Raw genomic sequence first — 23,975 nt, forward strand, 5'->3', positions numbered from 1 at the left:
GTCACCATTTAGGTCTTGGCCCTTACATGTTCCTAAACAGTAGCATTTGCTAATGAGATGAAAAATTTAAAAGCTTACATAAAAAAATTACTAAAATTGTTCATCTTTCTTGCTTAACCGTGCATTTACTTAGAAACTATTTAATTTATTGGGAGTATAAAATATGTAAGTAAAGAAGGATTTTTAATTAGAAACAAATGCAAAAAAAAAAAAAAAAAAAAAACTGAGGGTATATTCTTTGTGTTTAGAATACTGTTAGAGTATGCATTGGACTGCTGGCAATTGTTTGGTTCTGTAAAGCTCATTCTGGAGTTGTTGTCATAGCAACAGTTCCTTAAAGAGGCCCTGTTTTGGGTTTTTGAAATAACCTTCCATGTAGTGTGTAACACAACTCTAAGTGAAGTGAAATATGCACACTGAAAACCCTAATAACTTAACCGAGAAGACTCGTTGCCTCAGTTGAGTAATTGAACAGACTGAATTGCCTTAATTTAGTAATGTACAGCGATGGTTTGTTTGCTTAAAGGGGCTAATAATTTTGTCCTTAATTTTTTTTTTTCATTAAAAACAGCTTTTATTCTAACGGAAATAAAATAAATAAGACTTTAAAAATATTATTAGTCATACTGTGTAAATGTCCTTACACAGTATGGGCAAGGCATAGGGGTGGTGGGGTCATGGATCAGTTTATTGTAGGGAGCATGTCTGTCAGTTAGCGCTTACATGCATTCATAGGTTCATAGGTTATATATGAAAGGGGGGGGGGGGGGTTCTACTTCAACTGTATATTTTATTTCTTAGAATGTTGAAATAAAGAATAATGTACCCAAAATAAAAGTTAAGAAACCCCCAATATCTTTGAAATACGGAGACCCAGAAGGGACGTAGTGGAGGAGAAAAAAATTGGCTGGGTGAAAAAAATGGGTTTTGAGTTTTTGCATTCTCTCGCCAAGTTTTGCCTTCCCTCACAAAAAAGTTTTGTGTTTCTCCACAAACACTTCATGTTCACTTTACTCAAGTAAACCTTCCCGTTTATGACGAAATTCTCCCATATTTTACCATTGTATCCCACTTTCGTTACATTAAAGCTGAGCGTCGACCGTCACCTTTTATATGCTACATAGCGTTAATGTTAAGAAAGTGAATGCAGACATTTTAATATAAATTTCAGTGTGCTTTCAAGATTAAAAATATATAAGTAATATATGAAAATACTTAATGATAGGATGATTGTGGGATAGAATGGTAAAATACTGGAGAATTTCGGCAAAAACGGGAGGGTTTACATGAATGAGAACAGGAAGTGTTTGCGAGATAACGCAAAATAACTTTGCGAGAGAACGCAAAACATCTTTCCGAGGGAACAAAAAAAAAATCCTAAAAATAAGTTTTCCTATCACTATTTTTTTTTCTCCCACCCAGTTTTTCTTCCACCATTTTTTTTCCCACCATTACATCCCTTCCGGGTCTCCGTATTGAAACTACTCTTAAAAACAAACAAAACAAAAATATCTTAGCTCTTGGATGATGGTCTTTTGCTTAAGCATAAAAAAAAAAAAAAAAAAACTTGTCATTGATTTGAAGTATAAAAAAAACATTGAATGCGTCGAATAAGTTGATCTACTTTTGCGTTGATTTAACAACTTGCAGAAAATTGAGAAATTAAACTTTATAATGGTAATTTAAATTTGTCAAATCTTGTTCAGACAGCATACCAATACATTTTCCAAACATTTAGTTATCTGGACAATAAGGAAGTCCTAAACAAACAGTTTGAAATAGCTCCAGGGAACCATGCGTTCCATTTACCACAACTGAATCTCTTCTTCTTTCACCCACTCACTTACTATACATTCCAGGTGTCTGACTAGCGCCCTCTAGTGCCCTGTAGTTTCATTAAAACAGCATTTTTTATCTCCATTATTCCATGGATAACAAAAAAAAGTGACAGGCATTTTATTCTGTTATAATATATATTATAGCCCCTTGTAAGCTATATATATTTTTCGATAGTCTACAGAACAAACCATCCTTATACAATAACTTGCCTAATTACCCTAACCTGCCTAATTAACCTAATTAATCTAGTTAAGCCTTTAAATGTCACTTTAAGCTGTATAGAAGTGTCTTGAAAAATATCTAGTTAATTATGGATTAAATGTGGGTGTGGGCTATTTATTCACATAATGATGAATAATTAAACCTAAAGCCATTTGTTTTCTGTTTTAAAAAAAGACCTTGCACTTTAAAGGTTGCACATATAAAAATTTTACGATCAAAAACTACACTTGGAATCTTAAGTTTATGCATTGTCATGGTACATAAGTTAAATTAACTCAACAAATAAAACTTTATATTTTTAAGCGATATGACCAAAATGCAAAATGTTCAGACAACTTTACTTAATTGTAAAAGTAAAGACAACATTAGGCTTTACAGTGCAGCTAAGGCTTAAATCTGAAAGTGAACAGTGTTTAAATATATTGATTCATTTATAAAATATTCATCTCATAGTGCTTCAAATGAATATTATATGAAAATGATAACGAGTCTTTAGCCATTTTGTCATGACATTGATATAAAACTTAATCCATGCCCATATCAGGCTGTTGTTGGAGACCCATAAAACCAAAATATGACCATTTTTAATGTATAATAGGAGCCCTTGAAATTCAAATGGTTGGGGTTAGAGGTGGGGTTGGGTACCATGCCTCCTTTTCAAAATCGTACTCGTACGACTGAACTCTTACGAATTCGTACAAATTAGCCACTAAACTGACAAAACATAAAATACTTTCGTTACATTGGATTATCAGGCTGGACAATCCATGTTTTAGTTAGCAGAAGCAAGTACAAAGAAGCACTTTTTTGGTTTGGAGTTAGTAATGGGGTTAGATAAATTGTGTTTTTTTTTTTGTTGTTTTTTTTTTACCAACAACACAAGCCTCTCCTACAAATTTACCTCACCTGCGGGGCAAGATGTAACAGACAATGGGTTGGTTGTAACATGCTTATAAAGTCAGATTTCAAACAATTAATTTAAATTCAGTTTACTTTAAATAATACATTTTCTCAGTAATTAGCTAATTTATTATTAATAATATTCATTTATTCATTCATTTCTTTTTTGGCTAAGTCCCTTTATTAATCTGGGGTTGCCACAGCAGAATGAACCGCCAACTTATCCAGCATATGTTTTACACAGTAGATGCCCTTCCAGCTGTAACCAATCTCTGGAAAACATCCATACACACTCATACACTACGGACAATTTAGCCTACCCAATTCACCTGTACCACATGTCTTTGAATTGTGGAGGAAACCGGAGCACCCGGAGAAAGCGGGGTGAACATGCAAGCTCCACACAGAAACGCCAACTGACCAAGCTGAGGCACTAACCAGCGACCTTCTTGCTGTGAGGCAACAGCACTACCCACTGCGCCACCGCATCGCAGGATTATTATTATTACTTTTATTTTACCAGTAAAGATACATTGAGATTAAAAATCTCTTTTACAAAAGCATCCTGGCCAAGATTAGGCATTACACGTGTCACATGGGTCTAACAAACAACAAACCAAAAACAATTGACTGTTAACATAAATCACACATTGATAAACTATTCTATATAGCATAGTATGTTTATTTATTTATCTACTAAATAAACACATATGGAATTTATTTGCATTATTATGTGTTGTTATACAATGCATTTATTTGCATTATTAAAAAAACTATTTATGTTAGCAAATATTTTCTATTAAAAAACAATTTTTATTTAAAAAGTTGCTCATTTAATCCGCTGTGTCTGTTTTTTCTTAAAACTGGCTAGCAGTCGCTGCGTGTTTTTTACATCTTTCAAAATGTTCTTAAATCTTTTTGCCTAGAAGATGGTAATCGCAACAATATACGATTTTAAATATATACTTTCACAGATTTTATTAAAATACTTTTATGTTGAAAAAATGGTTTCTCATGTGTTTCCCCTCCAAATTCCGCCATTAACTGGCCCGAAGTTGTCTGCCGACACTGTTGTGAAAATCTTGTAAGCAGGCCATGGTTAACCCTGAGCAAATACCTTAATACTTCTTAATACTACCCCTTGTTCCTTTGTGCCCCACGCTCCGCTACCTTCAAGACTGTGTTATGAAACTGAACATTATTATTTTATTGTGAGTATTAGGATTTTTATTATTGCTTAAAGTCTCACTGCTGTGCCATGATATAGTAATATAGCAAAATATAGAATACTTTTTTAAATACCTTGTATTTTCTTTCTAATAATAATATAAAACACTTAGTTATCACCGTGTATTGCATTTGCTAAATACACTTCCCTTGAAATGAAGCTAAAAATATAAGCAACTACTGTACATCTTCATGTTTATTTGCTATATTTTTACTGTAAAACTCTTATATTCAGTTGTTTCATGTAATGAGCCGCAGTGGACACATTTCTAGTGTACATTTTGAGAGCTGTCTCTTTAATACTGCATAGTTTATACACATGTTGCTGCTGACAAGGCTGACAGTCAAGAACAATCTCAAAACTGTTGCAGTCTACAGGAAACATGTTGTTCAAACTGTAGTAAAATGTTGCACACTTGAGCATGAACATGTCTCAGAAATACACGGTGTCGTGTCTAGCGAAATTAATTTAAAACTGTTATGTTATCAACACACTTTTAGATGTTGAAGGATGTTTACATCTACCTATTTTATGCACATTTTGGATTATTATAATGAGTAGAATATTATACAAAAAGTAAAAATACACATTAACTCTGATGGAATTATCAAATAATTTTCAGTACATCAAATAATTCAACATTTTTTGTTTTAGCAAATTATGTGATAATAAAACTGGGATGGCATTAATGGACAAACTAGCAGCGCGACCACATTGTCAAACATCTGAAATGCTGTTTTGGTAATTTTAAATCCCTCGCCCAAAGTCTGTCATCAAAGGGGTTTAGCATTATTGTCTCCTGAACTGTCTTGACCGTCTGAGTTCCAAAGAGCAGCCTCCAAAAGCCACTGTAATATACAATACAATACAATACTGGCAATGGAACAATACTTGCATAAGAGGACTGGACCACACGTACACGTCTATGCGCATACACAGAAATAAATTACGTCACATGTTTGTTTTTGTGTTCATCATAAAATAATTTTTTTAATGTATTTAACAACATATTATCCATACATATTTGATTTACACTTTTTTATGTTTATGTCAATATATATATATATATATATATATATATATATATATATATATATATATATATATATATATATATATATTTTTTTTTTTTTTTTTTTTTTTTTTTTTTTTTTTTGAGCAACCAAGTTTTTTTGAGTCCCCTTCTCTGGAGTTGAGGCCCTACTCAGCCTGCGTACTCTGCGTATAGGCAGCGGCTGTACTGATCTGGGATAATATGAAACAACTAATGTAAAATGTTTTTCTGTATAACTATTCTTTGCATATCTCATGCTTGACACATGTCATTGACTGACATATTTTCCCTGTGTAAACAGATTATGATTTTATGCTGATATGTATGTATTTATTCATAGAAATACTGATAATTTTTTTATGTATGTGTCACAATCACCAGCAATATGGCCTATGCAGATCACTGCAGACTACAACTACCCTGATGTTGTGCGCAAATCAACACCTGCTCCTGCTGACAATAATCTAGACACAATATTTAATATTGCGTTTTCCGTGTTGTATTTCATCTGCAACAACAATTTGAAGTTACATCAAGAAATATTTGGACAATTATGTCTGAGTAAATAATTTTTAAAAAGTCCAAAAGCCTAAGGAGATTTCTCAGCATGGAAGACTCAGATTTTCCGGCTGCTGCTTCTCCTGTAAGGTAGGAAATTAAATATGAAAGAAATGTGGTTAATATCTGGTCGATGGGCAGGGCTCGTAAACAACCAATATAATAATATGTTAAAGAGGAAGTAGTATGTTCAAAAGCTCTTCTGTTACAAACTCAAAGTAAAATAGTACATAATTTCCTTTTTTTCCTTTGCAAAAAAGACTTTTAGGGTGTAGTATGCTAATTGGGATGGCGCCTTAGTCTTGTTCACTCTTAACCTGTTGCATTACAAAGTTTTCTCTGTATCTAGTCTTGCTGGGTTTTTTGACCCTATCCTATTTTCCTTGTTTATGTCATTACAGAGAGAGAATTATGATAGGGTACCTGTCAAAAAGTTTGATGGATTGTAGCCCCGCCCCTAAGGCGGGACTTCCGGTCTAAGCCCCGCCCCTTTTATATAAACTTTATAATTCCGGTAATTAGATTCTTATCGGTTTAATATAAAATAATAGTTCCGGTAATTAGATTCTTATCAGACTAATTAAATTATTGATTCCGGTAATTAGATTTTTATCAGACTGAAATAAAATTATTATTATAATAATATCGGTAATTAAATTAATGTTATTAGAACCATTATTTTATATTTTTAGTTATTTGACTAAATTATATTATTATATTACAATATATTATATTATATTAAGTTATATAAAATTTATATTTTATTAAATAAAATTATGTATTGTATTATATTATATCATATTAAGTTATATTAAATCATTATTTTAACTTATATTATAATTATATCATGTTATATAATATTATTATATCATATTATTATAATATGTATATTTATATTAAATTTAATTATATTATATATCATTATTATTCTATTCTATTATATTATATTATATTATATTATATAATTACATTATTATATTATATTATATTATATTATATTATATTATATTATATTATATTATATTATAATTAATAAACTATTAACATAAACATTTCTTTATGTTCATACCGATGTTTCCTCTGTGTGTCAGTCTGGGCCTGAGCGTGTGAGTGATGATAAGGAAAACTTTGAATAACATCCCGTCAACTGCTTGTGAAAGATAGATTTATATCAGATGTAGAATATGTATATCTGATTGTATGTGGTGGGTGTCTCCCACTAAATACTATATGTTGTTAGGTGATTAGAAAGTGTGTTGATATCTATATATCCACATCCAGTCAACTGTATGCATATGTATGTGTGTGTGTGTGTGTGTCTGTGTGTGTGTGTGTGTGTGTGTGTGTGTGTGTGTGTGTGTACGTGTGCGCGCACTCGAGCGAACTAGGGTCTGGCTTTGTATGTTTGAATACATGACACATTATTTACTAAATATGTTCATTAATAGGTTATGTTGTTTTTTTACATTATTACTACATTAATACATATTTAAAGACTGTTATGTATTTGTGTTTTTTGTGCTCTGTTTTCTCTGTGTTTTTTCCCTCTCTCTCTCTCTCTCGCTCTGTTCTCCCGTATCTACTCTCCTGTATTCTCAGGTTCTGTTCATTGGTCCATTCAGCTGTCAGTCATTCCTCTCCGGTTACATCACTCTTACGTCACATCCAATGAGCAAAGACCACCCGTGTTAAAAGCGCGCGCCAGACCACTCGCTTGTTCTTGTTTTCTTGTTTTCTTGCTCTCTTGCTTGCATTTTCTCTTTTGCTGTTTGTCGCTTGTTTGTATTTACCGCGTGCGTTTAGAAATAACCCCGTCTAACTGTGTTTTGTTGTTGCTTGTTTCTGTGTGCATGTTATCCGTCCGTTATTCGTACATTGTTCTTAGTTTATCGTTGTTTACGAGGCCTGGACGAAGCGGACAGGTAAGAAGGTCACGTGACATACATTTTGCAACACTCAGGACTACTCTGCTGTCTAGTACACTAGGTTAGGGGCGAGCGCCACTCCTTGTACTTTTTGGATAGATAGATAGAGTAGATAGTTAGGACTCGGAAGATCTTCGTGTGTTAATTATACTGTTTTTCATATAGTTAGTTAGCTAGATGCTTCTGGGAAGTTAGATTTAGTTTGGGTTTTGTTCTTTTCATTTCTTTAGCGCCGCCCGCGTCCCTTCTGCCAGCTCTCTTGTTTTCCCCGTCTTTATTTGTTTCAGTGTTGTACATATTGTAAATAGTATATTTTTGCTTTACTTACTTTTTCTTTATTTTTGATTAATTCGTTGTTGTTGTTCACTTTGGGATTGTAAATAAAAGCACACATTTTTGGCATTACTTTGGTTGTCTTTCCACTCATTCACTGTTTATACAAATATATTTTAATTAAATAAATGTCAAACCCCACACCCTAGACTAACATCAGGGGTTTGTAACATTTTTGGGGGCTCGTCCGGGATCATTTAACCCATTTTTAAACAATTAAAATTGTTTGTATTTATAGTTTGAGTGTGAAAGCAACCTGCTAATTTACAAAGGCCCACTGTAGGCCCAACCCGCGGAACGCGCTGCTCAGGTAAACGCACACACACACCCACATTTCTCTCTGTGTTGTTTCTGGTATAAGTAAATAAACAGGATGGCATTGTTTGATTTGCAGACATTTATTGATAATCCGACAATAGAACAATTCGACCGCTGTAGAAAAGATGATTTAATACAGATAGCGGACCATTTCAAAATTTCAGTGATAAAACAAGCTCTTAAGAAAAATATTAAGAGTGCCTTATACGAAAGGTTGGTTGAATTAAAGGTTCTCATAATGCCTGTTGTGGAAGAGGAAGAAACCGAGTTTCTTGGTGCTGGCGCGCAAAGCTCAAGTGCAGATGAGCCGGATGAAGGGCGAAATGAAAGCGGTGCTGCGGCTGCGCTCACTGAAGGCAAGCCAACACTGTCACCTTTCGATCCGTTTTCCCCCGTTTATTCTGGGTCTAAAGAGGATGGACGTTTAAAAGTCCGCCTGGCCCGTTTACAGTTTGAGGCACAGGAAAGGGCACAAGCGCGTCAGGCTGAGATGGAACTGAGACTCGAAATCCGCAGGCTTGAAGTTACGGCCGAAAAAGAGGTGAAGCTGCGTCAGCTGGAGTTGGAGGCTTTAAAAACTCCTCCTAAAGTGGCTGCGCAGTCCACCCGTGCTGAGACCTCTGTTGCTCCGGTGGGCGATCCAACCTCAACCACCTTCGATATAAGCAAATATGTATCTCTCGTACCAATATTTAGGGAATCCGAAGTCGATACATATTTTAGCGCTTTCGAGCGCATAGCGGCTTCTTTTCGCTGGCCTAAAGATTCATGGTCCCTTCTTCTCCAGTGCAAATTGGTTGGAAAGGCACAGGAGGTTTTTGCTACACTGTCCTTAGAGGACAGCCTTAATTATGATACTGCTAAATCAGCAATCCTCCGCGCTTATGAACTCGTACCTGAAGCATACAGACAGAAATTTAGAAATCACAAAAAGCTTTCTAGCCAGACTTTTGTTGAGTACGCGCGAGAAAAAGGCGTTCTTTTTGATAAATGGTGTAATGCAAGTAAGGCAACTGACTTTAATTCGTTAAGAGAATTAATTTTGCTCGAAGAATTTAAAGATAGATTGCCTGAACGTGTAGTGGTATACCTTAACGAACAAAAAGTTATGTCGTTGTCACAGGCAGCTGTGTTGGCAGATGAGTTTGTGCTTACGCACAAAAATGTGTTCTATCCAGTCCGATCGGATAAAAATCACACTGTTCAGTCTGTGAATTTTCCACGTATTCCGACTGCTACTTCCCGACCTAAAGAGGCAATAGAGTGTTACTACTGCCACAAGAAAGGGCACAAATTATCTGAATGTTCCACGCTGAAGCGAAAAAATCCGCAACAGCCATCTAAAAGTGTTGGTTTTGCAAAATCTATTACAACCAACAGCAATGATGAGAGCACTGATCCGAGCTACACACCGTTCTTGCTCAGGGGTCTAATTTCATTATCTGGCAACCCTGAAGATCAGTGTGAGATTGTACTGCTGCGTGATACAGGCGCTTCTCACTCGTTTATGGTAGAAAATGTATTATCTCTGCCTGAACACTCATCTTGTGGATCTAATATTTTAGTCCAAGGCATTGAGATGGGTTTTGTAAATGTGCCACTATATCGCGTTCATTTACAGTGCGATTTGTTCACTGGGTTTGTGTCAGTCGGCATTCGTCCTTCTCTTCCTGTTAAAGGAGTTTCATTTATTCTAGGTAATGATTTGGCCGGTGGTAAAGTAATGCCTATTTTAGAAGTTACTGATCACCCCAATCTTACCTGTTGTCCAGACGAGTTATCAGTAAATCACCCAGATACTTTCCCAGCGTGCGTAATGACGCGCGCCATGTCACGGAAAGATGATTCAGTTGATTTATCAAACTCTTTTATTGCGCCAGTATTTTCTGAGAATGTAGTTTCTCCTCCAGACAAAAAAGCTACACAGAAACAACAGGAAAAATCAGAATATTTTAATTTTGATGGTGATGCTCTGAGTTTGCCCGTTACTCGTCAGCAGATTATTGCTGCGCAGAAAGATGATGATTCTTTGGTAAAGTGCTTTGACTCCGTTGTTGATTCAGATCAGATTGATAAAAAGCAAACTGCGTATTTCGTCGAAAATGGCTTGTTGATGCGCAAGTGGTGCTCTAATATTGAGACTGATGCTGATTGGAATAATGTCTATCAAATTGTCGTTCCCTCCGCTTACCGCCAACATGTATTATGTCTAGCACACGATCATGTGATGTCAGGTCATTTAGGTATCACGAAAACATACAATCGGATACTTAAACATTTCTTTTGGCCTTGTTTAAAGAAGGACGTCGTGCAGTTTTGTCGCACCTGCCATACGTGCCAATGCATGGGGAAGCCAAACCAGGTAATTCCACCTGCTCCTCTCTTTCCCATCCCAGTCATAGGAGAGCCATTTGAACATGTAATTATTGATTGTGTGGGTCCATTACCTAAAACCAAAACAGGTAATCAGTTTCTACTAACAATAATGTGTACTGCTACTCGATTTCCCGAGGCAATACCGCTCCGCAGAATTACAGCTCCTCTTATAATCAAATCATTGATTAAATTTTTCTCCACATTCGGCTTACCAAAAATCATACAAACTGACCAAGGATCAAATTTTATGTCAAAAATGTTTGCTCAAGTTCTAAAATCATTGTCTATCACCCACCGAGTATCAAGTGCTTATCACCCACAAAGTCAAGGTGCTCTCGAGCGATTTCACCAGACGCTCAAGTCTATGTTAAAGAAATACTGTGCGGATACCTGCAAAGACTGGGATGAGGGCGTTCCATTGGTACTATTAGCGGTGAGAGAAACTATTCAAGAGTCTCTCGGGTTTAGCCCCGCTCAGCTTGTATTCGGTCACGATTTGCGAACTCCTCTTAAACTTCTGAAGGAGAACATTTTGGAAATTAAGGAAAGTCCAAAAATGAATGTTCTTAGTTATGTCAGCCGTTTCAGAGAACGTTTACATGATGCTTGTAAATTGGCAAAAGAATCACTTAAAGCTGCGCAAAATGTCATGAAGCGTCAGTATGACACCCGAGCAGTCGCGCGCTCTTTTCAGCCCGGCGATCAGGTGCTCGTACTGTTGCCAATGCCTGGTTCTGCTCTCTCTGCCCGCTTTTCTGGACCCTATGTGGTGCAGAAAAAGTTAAGCGAGACAGATTACGTAATTGAAACACCTGACAGAAAACGCAAATCGCGCGTATGTCATGTTAACATGTTAAAAACGTACCATGTTAAAGAGAAAACTCAGATCACCACACCTGTTCTTCCTGCTGTTGCAGTTGTGAGCGATGTTACGCATTCTGAAGCTGATGATGATGGCCTGGTGTTACGCAATGCTCCTCAGCAGTGCGCTCGTTTAACTAATTCAGAGATGCTGAAAAATCGGAATTCACATCTCACGTATTTATCAGATTCACAAAGGCGAGATATCATTCATTTAATTCAGAAATTCCCCAATCTTTTCAGTGACACTCCAACGCAAACATCCGTAATTAAACATGACATCAATATTCAAAATTCTTCCCCAATAAAGCAACATCCTTACCGTGTGAACGCACACAAGCGTGCTATTATGAGGAAGGAGGTTGAATATTTGATGGAAAATGGTCTTGCAGTTCCTAGTTGCAGTCCATGGAGTTCACCGTGCGTTCTGGTACCCAAACCAGACGAAACATTTAGATTCTGCACAGATTACCGTAAGGTTAATGCTGTCACTGTCCCAGATTGCTACCCTTTACCCCGTATGGAAGATTGTATTGACAACCTTGGTTCAGCTAGTTTTGTCACCAAACTTGATTTGTTAAAGGGCTACTGGCAAATTAAATTAACTCCGCAAGCTTCTGCTATCTCAGCCTTCGTTACACCAGATCACTTCATGCAATATTCAGTTATGGCCTTCGGATTGCGAAACGCACCTGCCACATTTCAAAGATTAATTAATACGGTTTTATTCGACGTTCCAAATTGTAACGCATATTTGGATGACTTAGTGGTTTATTCATCTGAATGGTCTGAACACATTTCTTTGCTGCACACTGTTTTTGAAAAACTGTCCAACGCCACATTAACATTAAATTTGGCAAAATGTGAATTTGCTAGGGCGACCGTCACATACCTTGGTAAGGAAGTTGGTCAAGGTCAAGTTCGGCCAGTCGCTGCGAAAGTCTCCGCCATAGCCGAATTTCCCGTACCTAAAACCAGGCGAGAGTTGCGCCGGTTTTTGGGTATGTCGGGGTACTATCGGAGTTTCTGCCGAAACTTTTCCAGTGTGGTTTCACCCCTAACGAATTTACTTAGTCCTTCTCAGCAATTTGTTTGGTCAGCTGAGTGTCAGCATGCTTTTGAGAGCATAAAAGCTTTGCTCTGCTGCGCTCCTGTACTCGCGGCCCCAGATTTCACCACTCCTTTTAAACTGGAAGTAGACGCGAGTGCTCTAGGTGCTGGCGCGGTACTTATTCAGGAGGACCGTGATAGTATCGAGCACCCAGTCTGTTATTTTTCCAGAAAATTCAACAAACACCAAATTAATTACTCCACTATCGAAAAAGAAGCCCTTGCATTACTATTGGCATTACAATACTTTGAAGTTTACCTTGGTTCCAGTTCGTTTCCAATCATTGTTTACACCGATCACAATCCGTTAGTTTTTCTCTCCCGTATGTACAATCAAAATCAGCGCCTCATGCGCTGGGCTTTGATTGTACAAAATTACAACCTGGAAATCCGTCACAAGAAAGGCACCGACAATATAGTGGCCGATGCTCTTTCCAGGTGTGTGTAGTTGGTCGTAATTAAACCGCATGGTTTGTTTTGCGAGTTTTTTTTTTTCTTTCTATTTCACAATTTTTTTTTTTTTTTAACAAACAATATTATATGTTTGTTCTCATGGGTGGGAGTGTTATGTATTTGTGTTTTTTGTGCTCTGTTTTCTCTGTGTTTTTTCCCTCTCTCTCTCTCTCTCGCTCTGTTCTCCCGTATCTACTCTTCTGTATTCTCAGGTTCTGTTCATTGGTCCATTCAGCTGTCAGTCATTCCTCTCCGGTTACGTCACTCTTACGTCACATCCAATGAGCAAAGACCACCCGTGTTAAAAGTGCGCGCCAGACCACTCGCTTGTTCTTGTTTTCTTGTTTTCTTGCTCTCTTGCTTGCATTTTCTCTTTTGCTGTTTGTCGCTTGTTTGTATTTACCGCGTGCGTTTAGAAATAACCCCGTCTAACTGTGTTTTGTTGTTGCTTGTTTCTGTGTGCACGTTATCCGTCCGTTATTCGTACATTGTTCTTAGTTTATCGTTGTTTACGAGGCCTGGACGAAGCGGACAGGTAAGAAGGTCACGTGACATACATTTTGCAACACTCAGGACTACTCTGCTGTCTAGTACACTAGGTTAGGGGCGAGCGCCACTCCTTGTACTTTTTGGATAGATAGATAGAGTAGATAGTTAGGACTCGGAAGATCTTCGTGTGTTAATTATACTGTTTTTCATATAGTTAGTTAGCTAGATGCTTCTGGGAAGTTAGATTTAGTTTGGGTTTTGTTCTTTTCATTTCTTTAGCGCCGCCCGCGTCCCTTCTGCCAGCTCTCTTGTTTTCCCCGTCTTTATTTGTTTCAGTGTTGTACATATTGTAAATAGTATATTTTTGCTTTACTTACTTTTTCTTTATTTTTGATTAATTCGTTGTTGTTGTTCACTTTGGGATTGTAAATAAAAGCACACATTTTTGGCATTACTTTGGTTGTCTTTCCACTCATTCACTGTTTATACAAATATATTTTAATTAAATAAATGTCAAACCCCACACCCTAGACTAACATCAGGGGTTTGTAACAAAGACACATAAACATTTTAATGTATCTTTGTCTGACTATTAAATTCAAATATGTTTACAATATTTTTTTGTCGGCTTAGCCCCTTTATTAATCCGCGGTCGCCACAGCGGAATGAGTCGCTAACTTATCCAGCAAGTTTTTACGCAGCGGACCCCCTTCCAGCCGCAACCCATCTTTGGGAAAATGTTTACAATATTAATCCAGTAAATAACACATCTTAATCTTTATTGACAATAAATTGTCACACCTTTTAAAACAACGTTATCTAAAATGTAATATTCTAAAATGTTGAAAAACACAGATGTAAATTCAAGTTGTCTTTATAATTAATGAAAACTTTTATTATGAAAAACAATTTGAAATGAAAGTTTTTCCTTTGACTAACATGTTTTCAATTTATTTACATGCATGACCTGTAATTTATGGCACACATTGTAATACAGTTAATCCAAAGCCTAATGTTTTGAGCACTGGTCATCACTGATGTTGGTTTAAAAAATCAACATAAAATATTTACTAAAAAGGACTTATCACTCTTTAGACATTATTGTTATTTCTGTTTCAAAAGATAAATAAAATGTAATTTTATTACAATAAATTGTAGTAATTGCATTACTAGACAACTTAGTTACTGAATTTTAAATTCAAACTGTTTTTAATTCATTGCAAATACTTGATCATATAAAGAGAAATATGTATATTATTCAGAATAATGGAATAACACTGATATTTATTTTAAGAAAAATTGGCTCTCAGTTTATCTAAAAACAGTACAGCTCCAGCCCTTAGTTAAATCTACTTAATGTTTTATAGTAAAATTTTCTAGTTTAACTACTGAACACTATTTACATGTTCATACAATAGTGGCAAATCTAGTAAGTTTACAAATTTGTCAAAATTAGTCAAGTTTACAAATAGTTCTTGAAAGTAGACTGATTACTTTTTTACAGGGTAAATGATGCTTTTCTTCTACAAATACACTTAATCAAGATTTTTGTCACTACACGCAATTTGTTGGGAGTGTATATGTTTCTTTAAACAATGTTTTTTTTTTACTGCCAAACACATTTTCAAATGATCAAACTAAAATCTAACGGAATGTTTTTTCACTCTGAATATAAAAGCTTTATCTGTGCATTTCACTTGGAAAAGTGATGTTTAAAATACTATTCATTAAACTTACTGCATGACTGGAGTTTTATTTTTACAAACCAATAGCATTGACCTAATTCAAGCTTTTGATTTTCCACTCTGTAGCAGTTTTTCAACACAAAATGTAAACGTTTTATGCATGTGCTAAAAATCTGTAATTTTGCACCACTGTCAGAGTTTGTATGTAACAAAGCATACATGTTTTTAAAACTGTCAGTTTTCAAAAGTTACTTAACGTTGTCCCCTTTCTTCTGGAGTTTTTAGGAACAACGATGTTTCATTTGGAGGGAAAGAAAAAAAAAAAGTGATGTTTTGAAATACATTGGTTACACCAATATGGTGTAATGGTTAGAATTTCTGGGTTTCATCCAGACGGCCAGGGCTCAACGCCTGATTTTTTAATGCTTTTTAACCTCTAAAGTGTCCCAAGTAACATTAATAACAACACTTAGCCACAATTATTTGTATCGTAGTTGAATGCTATACTCAATACTGCCAGCAAAACACAATAATAACAAAGAGTAAACACTTTTTTTATTTTAAGTATACTTTGCAGTAAACTTTAATCCATTAGTAAGTTTATTTTATCTACCTTCTGATGCAGAATGTTTTGAAACATTTAATTATGTTTTTATGACCACGGGCATCTCACCAAAATATTTGACCTAATTGAAGTAATCAGTGCTGCAGTTTTTAAACACAAAATGTCTTTGCAAACTTTTTTGCGTATGTGTTAAAAGTCTAATTTTACACAACTCTTATAGCGTCCGTTACAATGCATACAGTAAATGTCACAATAACCATTTCTACTGCCAATTATCTTTTGGTGTCTAATTCTTCACAATATTTTTTTCACGAGAACTATGAATCTACAAAGGCAAGGCAAGACAAGGCAAGTTTATTTCTATAGCACATTTCATACACAGTGGTAATTCAAAGTGCTTTACATAAACAGGAATAAAAGAGACAAGTATAAGAAAAATAAAAACAAATAATGAAAAATATAAAAAATGATAAAAACAGATCAAATGTGTTAAAACAAGTTATAAAAGAATGAAAAAGAAGAGAAAAACATAATAGTGCGATCTGTCAATAGTGCGATCTGTCTACAAAACTAAAAGAATAGTTGCCACTAAATCTACATTAATATCTTGTTCAACAGTGTCTAATGTACTGTGTATTAAAAATGTATTCTTTTGAACTGTCATGAAAGTTTGAGTTTAGAATGTTTTGGTTTTAAACCAGAGACAACCAACAATATTATGTATACCTTTTGTTCAAATACTTTTTCAAATGAAAGATAAATTCTGAAATTGTATGTCAGTGCATCTTTAAAACTAAATTGGGCAAAAAAAATTTAGGTTGTCTTTCTAAACTGACTACAAAACCGTTATACATGAGAACTGGGTATTATTGGGTTGACTTAAACGTTAACCAATTTTAATAAATGTTCTACATTTTATACATTTGCTTTAAACAAGTGACCAGTCCTTGACACACTATGCAACATTCTAATTTTCTAAATATTTAAATATACATTTGGCATAAATACAGGGCTTTAATCAGTTTCGACAATGTTTCTATGATTTGTTTCACACCATCATGTTTTGCACCTAGCTCAATTTTTAACTTTTTTACAGGAAAGGCATAGACACTTGAGTTGATAAACTTTTATTTCAAGTAAATATACACTGAAATAGAGAAGTACATAATGAACAAACATGGATTGCATTACAATAATAAAGACAAATTAACTAAGAAAAAAAAAATACATATATACAGTCATACATTGAAGAAAAAACAGGGTACACCAGAACAATAAAGACATTACTGATTATTACCAAACAACAAAGAAATGCTGCTAAAAGCATTCTGTCATGTTCTAGTATGTGGCTGGTCATAACTTCCACAATCTCAGCAATATTTGTTATTTTGTTTTGTGAAACCAGTGACACAAATATCTATTATATATGTAGACATATACAGAACCTGCGTTACCCCAGCTCATCACTCAATTCAGTCAGCACCTTCAGAATTTTTGTAATGGTGGCACAGACAGCACCATTGCTATGAAAACACAGGTGTGTCAAATGATTTATCGTATCGGCCCATGAGTTTAAGGTCCCTCTCACAACTTCCATTTCTCTCTTAAGATTTTTCACACGTTTGCCATCTCCTGTACAATCGTGTTTAGAATCACACGCATAATTAATGATCTTCTCCAGAAGAAAAGCCATATGGTCCCTATAATGCTGTTTAAACATTTCGTCCACAATAGACCTTATTTGACAATCAAAAACAGGGTTGCACTCGTACTCAGGCCTTTCATGCGCATTACCGTCAGTATTTTGAGAACAATAGCAATCAACCATCTTTGCATGGTGGCTGTCAGAAAAATTTCTGAAAATATTTTTAAGAAAACCTTTTTTTTTTTAATCACAATACAAAGTTTGTCCCATAATCTGTGTAGATCATATAAAGTAGTACCTTAAAGATGCGGCCTGTGTCCTTAAACAGCGATAGTTCAGCCCTAATAGTTCGGTGCAAACAAGACCAAAGTAGGGACTGTAGTCCTCAAAGATAGTACCTTTTTATGTCTTTACTCTTCTTTTTACTCCTGATCAACTGGTTCTTGTAGAAAGCTTTAGAATCAGTGACTGTAGCCAGAAGCATTACTCCTTGGTAGCTAGAAGTAATAATGGTGCGCTTTATCTACACATTCAAACAGGCCCGCCTTCACTCACTGGACGGTACTATGAACATCTGCTATGGTGTCATAAAACTCATGATAGTTGACATCTTGTCTTTTATTTAAGACATAGGCGTGATGATGTAGGGATACCTATTTTAAAAATAAAAATAAAAATACAGAGTCATACCGTAAATATATTCACAATGAAAGATTTTAGAGAACTAATATTATAGATTTTTTACATTTCATGGAAGTTTTAGGTTGACAAAATATAATGCACAGCTGAAGTCATCTCAAAACTCATTGCCAAAATGGACAATACAATTAATTTGAATGTTTTTAAGCAAATATGTACAGTCTTTTCAACATTATTCTGCAGTTTGAATTGTTCAATACAATTGTTTATTTGGATTCCTATTAGGGCTCAAAGTAGTCACATATTTAACTGAAATTTACATCTTTCATGATAGTGTTCTTTTTCAAAGAATGATTGAGAAGAAATAGGATTACATCTACACTTGCATATTCATTTTGGAATTTAAGTGAAACATACTTGTAAGAAAATACAATTAAATTTATGAAATAACCCATATTCCATAACTTATTACAATGCCTTTGAGGTCAAGAAAGAGATCAAGTTTAGGACCCATTACCTCATAATTGGTTATTAGATAAAAGTTATTTTAAAAAGTCAAGTTTGGTTAAAAACCTAGGCTTTCTTAAATTTGTTCTGTTAAAACATAAAGAAATTTTAAAAATCAAGTTATGCATTATACGTTCTGGAGATATATAAACATACACTTTACCATCAGATAATCTACGAATAACAATATTCAACAATTTTATACAAAGGGTACCAAAACCGTTTGCTTATGTTTGTTGCAGAGTAGCAATTTTTTTTTTTTTTTATGTTATGTGATACTAAATCTATTTTCTGGCCTAAAATTTTAGTGATATACTTATGATAAAGTTGAAATAAAAAGCTGATACATTTAGTTAAACATCATGTGCTTGACATTTTGGTAAATAGTTAAAACTTCTGATTGTACTAATAAATATTTAGCATTTTGAAAGGTAAATATGTGTCAGGGTATGTAAAGCTGACACCTCTAACTTGTTTGGTTGAGATTTGTGGAATGTTTCCACAAATTGAAATATTAAAGTGTTTTTCTTATTCACTATTCTGCAACTTTGATGCAACATTGTAAAAGTGTTAGAAATATACAAAAGTACATGTCATGCTGTTTTGTAAAAACAGACAGTCATATCAGTAAAGAACTGCACTTCCTGGGACAAACATTTTGTTTTGCTGTAAATCTATAATGTTTTAGTTTGTCTGACAGGATGTAAGCATACAACTTACATATAACTGACTTTTTGTACGGCAATCTTTCGATGAACATGTTTACATTATATTGTGACATTTTTAGAGTGGTCTTTGAAATAGATACAATATCACAGATGTAAAGTACTCGAACAATGTTTGAACAATGTTAGCTGATTGCTGTACTTAAGTACTACTTTTATGATTTGTACCCTACTTGAGTACAATTAAAATTAATGTTTACTTTTACTTCATTACTTTTTTAAAAACAGTATTTTTTTTTACAACTTTCAATTTTATTTATACTCAAAAAAGTTCCTCACTCCTAACAAAACGATAAAGCTGCTTAAATGAATGTTATTTACTTTGTAATTGACATTCATTTCAATATTCCATCAAACTGGTCAGACATGCTCTTCGATTGTTTAGAAGTCATGTCCTGTCACATTGAGCTCGACAATACACCAACCCCAGTAAGTCTGCTATCAGTACACTTCTGTTAAGCAGTTCATAAGAAAATATACATTTAGTCCTCTGCCTGTGTACACATACACATAAATTTATTTAGATGCCGCACAGAAATAAACTTAAACCTCACTTAAGTATATTTAAACTTATACAAACAGAAAGCGTTTAGTTATGTGTCCTATGCTTGGTCATTGTTTTACGCGTACAATTTTATTACAGTACGTGTTCTAAGTACATTTGGTTAGTAGTTATTTTGACACCCTTTGATTAATTGGGCATGTTATTTTTCTACATAATGTTATAGACACATGTATTAAGAATAAATTTGTTTGAGTCGACTTAACTGAAATGAACTGCGAACATGTCAAATCTTTATAAAAGACAGTAATTTTATAATAACATAAATTTAACTGCTTACTTCAGTGAGAAAAATATTAAAATGAAATCACAAAAACATAAAAAGTATACATGCAGCTAGACAAAGAGCCTGTATAATTCAATGCAATTAATTATTTGCTATCTTGAAATGCCATATTTTGAAATACTAAATTTGTTATATTTGAATTGTAAATAATTTGTACTACAGCATATTCTCTTGGGTATTTAATGTACTTTTATGGGCTATATTTGATTAGCAACAAGTATACTTTGACCATATGACTGTGTAAGTTCATTACATGGTTGAATAATGTTTGAAGCTTTTGTTATTTTTATTACAATTATTTTTATAATTTTTTAATAATGTTTATAATTTTTATTAAATTATAAACATTTTCAAAATCCACAGGTAATCTAAAACTGCACTACAACTGCATCTAAAAATGCTCTGCGGTTACTTCAGTTGTTTTCTAAATTGGTTTCTACAAATTGCATGACATGTTTTCAATAACACACTATCCCTTGTGGTAACTGCTTTGTGTACTACTAGTTAACCAAGGCTACACTAGTTGTACTCTTGCAAGTTTCCAGACACTAGAGTACTATGGACACTGTATCACTAAAAATTATAACGCTAAATTGTTTGGAAAGTCACACCTGTGGTGCAAATGTTGAAGCATTGAGCATGCAGCACTGACAGGTCTCATATGGATGGTTTAAGTGGAGACATAAATGCATCATTTCATTGTATCATTCCATCACAAACTATTTATCTACTACAAGTATAAGTAAACTACTACTATTCTTATAAGTTGACAGGATGTATAAATAAAAATGTTATAGTTAGCTACTTGTGTGCTTAATGTTTACTGCTGTCACACTTGAAATTATACTTTACAGTATACTCTATACTAAAAAAAACACAGTAAACATGTAAATATTGACAGTATTCAGGTCTTTTGTCTAGCTGCATGTTTACTTTTTATGTTTTTGTGATTTCATTTTAATATTTTTCTCACTGAAGTAAGCAGTTAAATTTATGTTATTATAAAATTACTGTCTTTTATAAAGATTTGACATGTTCGCAGTTCATTTCAGTTAAGTCGACTCAAACAAATTTATTCTCTGTCTTAATACATGTGTCTATAACATTATGTAGAAAAATAACATGCCCAATTAATCAAAGGGTGTCAAAATAACTACTAACCAAATGTACTTAGAACACGTACTGTAATAAAATTGTACGCGTAAAACAATGACCAAGCATAGGACACATAACTAAACGCTTTCTGTTTGTATAAGTTTAAATATACTTAAGTGAGGTTTAAGTTTATTTCTGTGCGGCATCTAAATAAATTTATGTGTATGTGTACACAGGCAGAGGACTAAATGTATATTTTCTTATGAACTGCTTAACAGAAGTGTACTGATAGCAGACTTACTGGGGTTGGTGTATTGTCGAGCTCAATGTGACAGGACATGACTTCTAAACAATCGAAGAGCATGTCTGACCAGTTTGATGGAATATTGAAATGAATGTCAATTACAAAGTAAATAACATTCATTTAAGCAGCTTTGTCGTTTTGTTAGGAGTGAGGAACTTTTTTGAGTATAAATAAAATTGAAAGTTGTAAAAAAAAATACTGTTTTTAAAAAAGTAATGAAGTAAAAGTAAACATTAATTTTAATTGTACTCAAGTAGGGTACAAATCATAAAAGTAGTACTTAAGTACAGCAATCAGCTAACATTGTTCAAACATTGTTCGAGTACTTTACATCTGTGATATTGTATCTATTTCAAAGACCACTCTAAAAATGTCACAATATAATGTAAACATGTTCATCGAAAGATTGCCGTACAAAAAGTCAGTTATATGTAAGTTGTATGCTTACATCCTGTCAGACAAACTAAAACATTATAGATTTACAGCAAAACAAAATGTTTGTCCCAGGAAGTGCAGTTCTTTACTGATATGACTGTCTGTTTTTACAAAACAGCATGACATGTACTTTTGTATATTTCTAACACTTTTACAATGTTGCATCAAAGTTGCAGAATAGTGAATAAGAAAAACACTTTAATATTTCAATTTGTGGAAACATTCCACAAATCTCAACCAAACAAGTTAGAGGTGTCAGCTTTACATACCCTGACACATATTTACCTTTCAAAATGCTAAATATTTATTAGTACAATCAGAAGTTTTAACTATTTACCAAAATGTCAAGCACATGATGTTTAACTAAATGTATCAGCTTTTTATTTCAACTTTATCATAAGTATATCACTAAAATTTTAGGCCAGAAAATAGATTTAGTATCACATAACATAAAAAAAAAAAAAAATTGCTACTCTGCAACAAACATAAGCAAACGGTTTTGGTACCCTTTGTATAAAATTGTTGAATATTGTTATTCGTAGATTATCTGATGGTAAAGTGTATGTTTATATATCTCCAGAACGTATAATGCATAACTTGATTTTTAAAATTTCTTTATGTTTTAACAGAACAAATTTAAGAAAGCCTAGGTTTTTAACCAAACTTGACTTTTTAAAATAACTTTTATCTAATAACCAATTATGAGGTAATGGGTCCTAAACTTGATCTCTTTCTTGACCTCAAAGGCATTGTAATAAGTTATGGAATATGGGTTATTTCATAAATTTAATTGTATTTTCTTACAAGTATGTTTCACTTAAATTCCAAAATGAATATGCAAGTGTAGATGTAATCCTATTTCTTCTCAATCATTCTTTGAAAAAGAACACTATCATGAAAGATGTAAATTTCAGTTAAATATGTGACTACTTTGAGCCCTAATAGGAATCCAAATAAACAATTGTATTGAACAATTCAAACTGCAGAATAATGTTGAAAAGACTGTACATATTTGCTTAAAAACATTCAAATTAATTGTATTGTCCATTTTGGCAATGAGTTTTGAGATGACTTCAGCTGTGCATTATATTTTGTCAACCTAAAACTTCCATGAAATGTAAAAAATCTATAATATTAGTTCTCTAAAATCTTTCATTGTGAATATATTTACGGTATGACTCTGTATTTTTATTTTTATTTTTAAAATAGGTATCCCTACATCATCACGCCTATGTCTTAAATAAAAGACAAGATGTCAACTATCATGAGTTTTATGACACCATAGCAGATGTTCATAGTACCGTCCAGTGAGTGAAGGCGGGCCTGTTTGAATGTGTAGATAAAGCGCACCATTATTACTTCTAGCTACCAAGGAGTAATGCTTCTGGCTACAGTCACTGATTCTAAAGCTTTCTACAAGAACCAGTTGATCAGGAGTAAAAAGAAGAGTAAAGACATAAAAAGGTACTATCTTTGAGGACTACAGTCCCTACTTTGGTCTTGTTTGCACCGAACTATTAGGGCTGAACTATCGCTGTTTAAGGACACAGGCCGCATCTTTAAGGTACTACTTTATATGATCTACACAGATTATGGGACAAACTTTGTATTGTGATTAAAAAAAAAAAGGTTTTCTTAAAAATATTTTCAGAAATTTTTCTGACAGCCACCATGCAAAGATGGTTGATTGCTATTGTTCTCAAAATACTGACGGTAATGCGCATGAAAGGCCTGAGTACGAGTGCAACCCTGTTTTTGATTGTCAAATAAGGTCTATTGTGGACGAAATGTTTAAACAGCATTATAGGGACCATATGGCTTTTCTTCTGGAGAAGATCATTAATTATGCGTGTGATTCTAA

General features: G+C 34.0%; 2 long non-coding RNA genes across 2 annotated transcripts; one reads left to right on the forward strand and one right to left on the reverse strand.

The window, feature by feature from the left end:
* Positions 1-7,101: 7,101 nt before the first annotated feature.
* LOC147840508 (uncharacterized) lies at positions 7,102-22,565 on the forward strand. The gene is made up of 3 exons (XR_015509075.1): positions 7,102-7,299; positions 14,224-14,405; positions 20,935-22,565. It is a non-coding gene; the product is annotated as an uncharacterized LOC147840508 (long non-coding RNA).
* Positions 8,443-13,077, reverse strand: LOC147840509 (uncharacterized). Its single transcript, XR_015509074.1, has 4 exons — positions 12,984-13,077; positions 12,507-12,880; positions 9,468-9,624; positions 8,443-9,273 (listed from the first exon to the last, which is right to left on the reverse strand). It is a non-coding gene; the product is annotated as an uncharacterized LOC147840509 (long non-coding RNA).
* Positions 22,566-23,975: the final 1,410 nt, after the last annotated feature.

Source organism: Danio rerio, chromosome 15 (genome assembly GCF_052040795.2).
Source record: "Danio rerio strain M-AB ecotype USA chromosome 15, GRCz13ab, whole genome shotgun sequence".
In the NCBI taxonomy this organism is placed as follows: domain Eukaryota; kingdom Metazoa; phylum Chordata; class Actinopteri; order Cypriniformes; family Danionidae; genus Danio; species Danio rerio.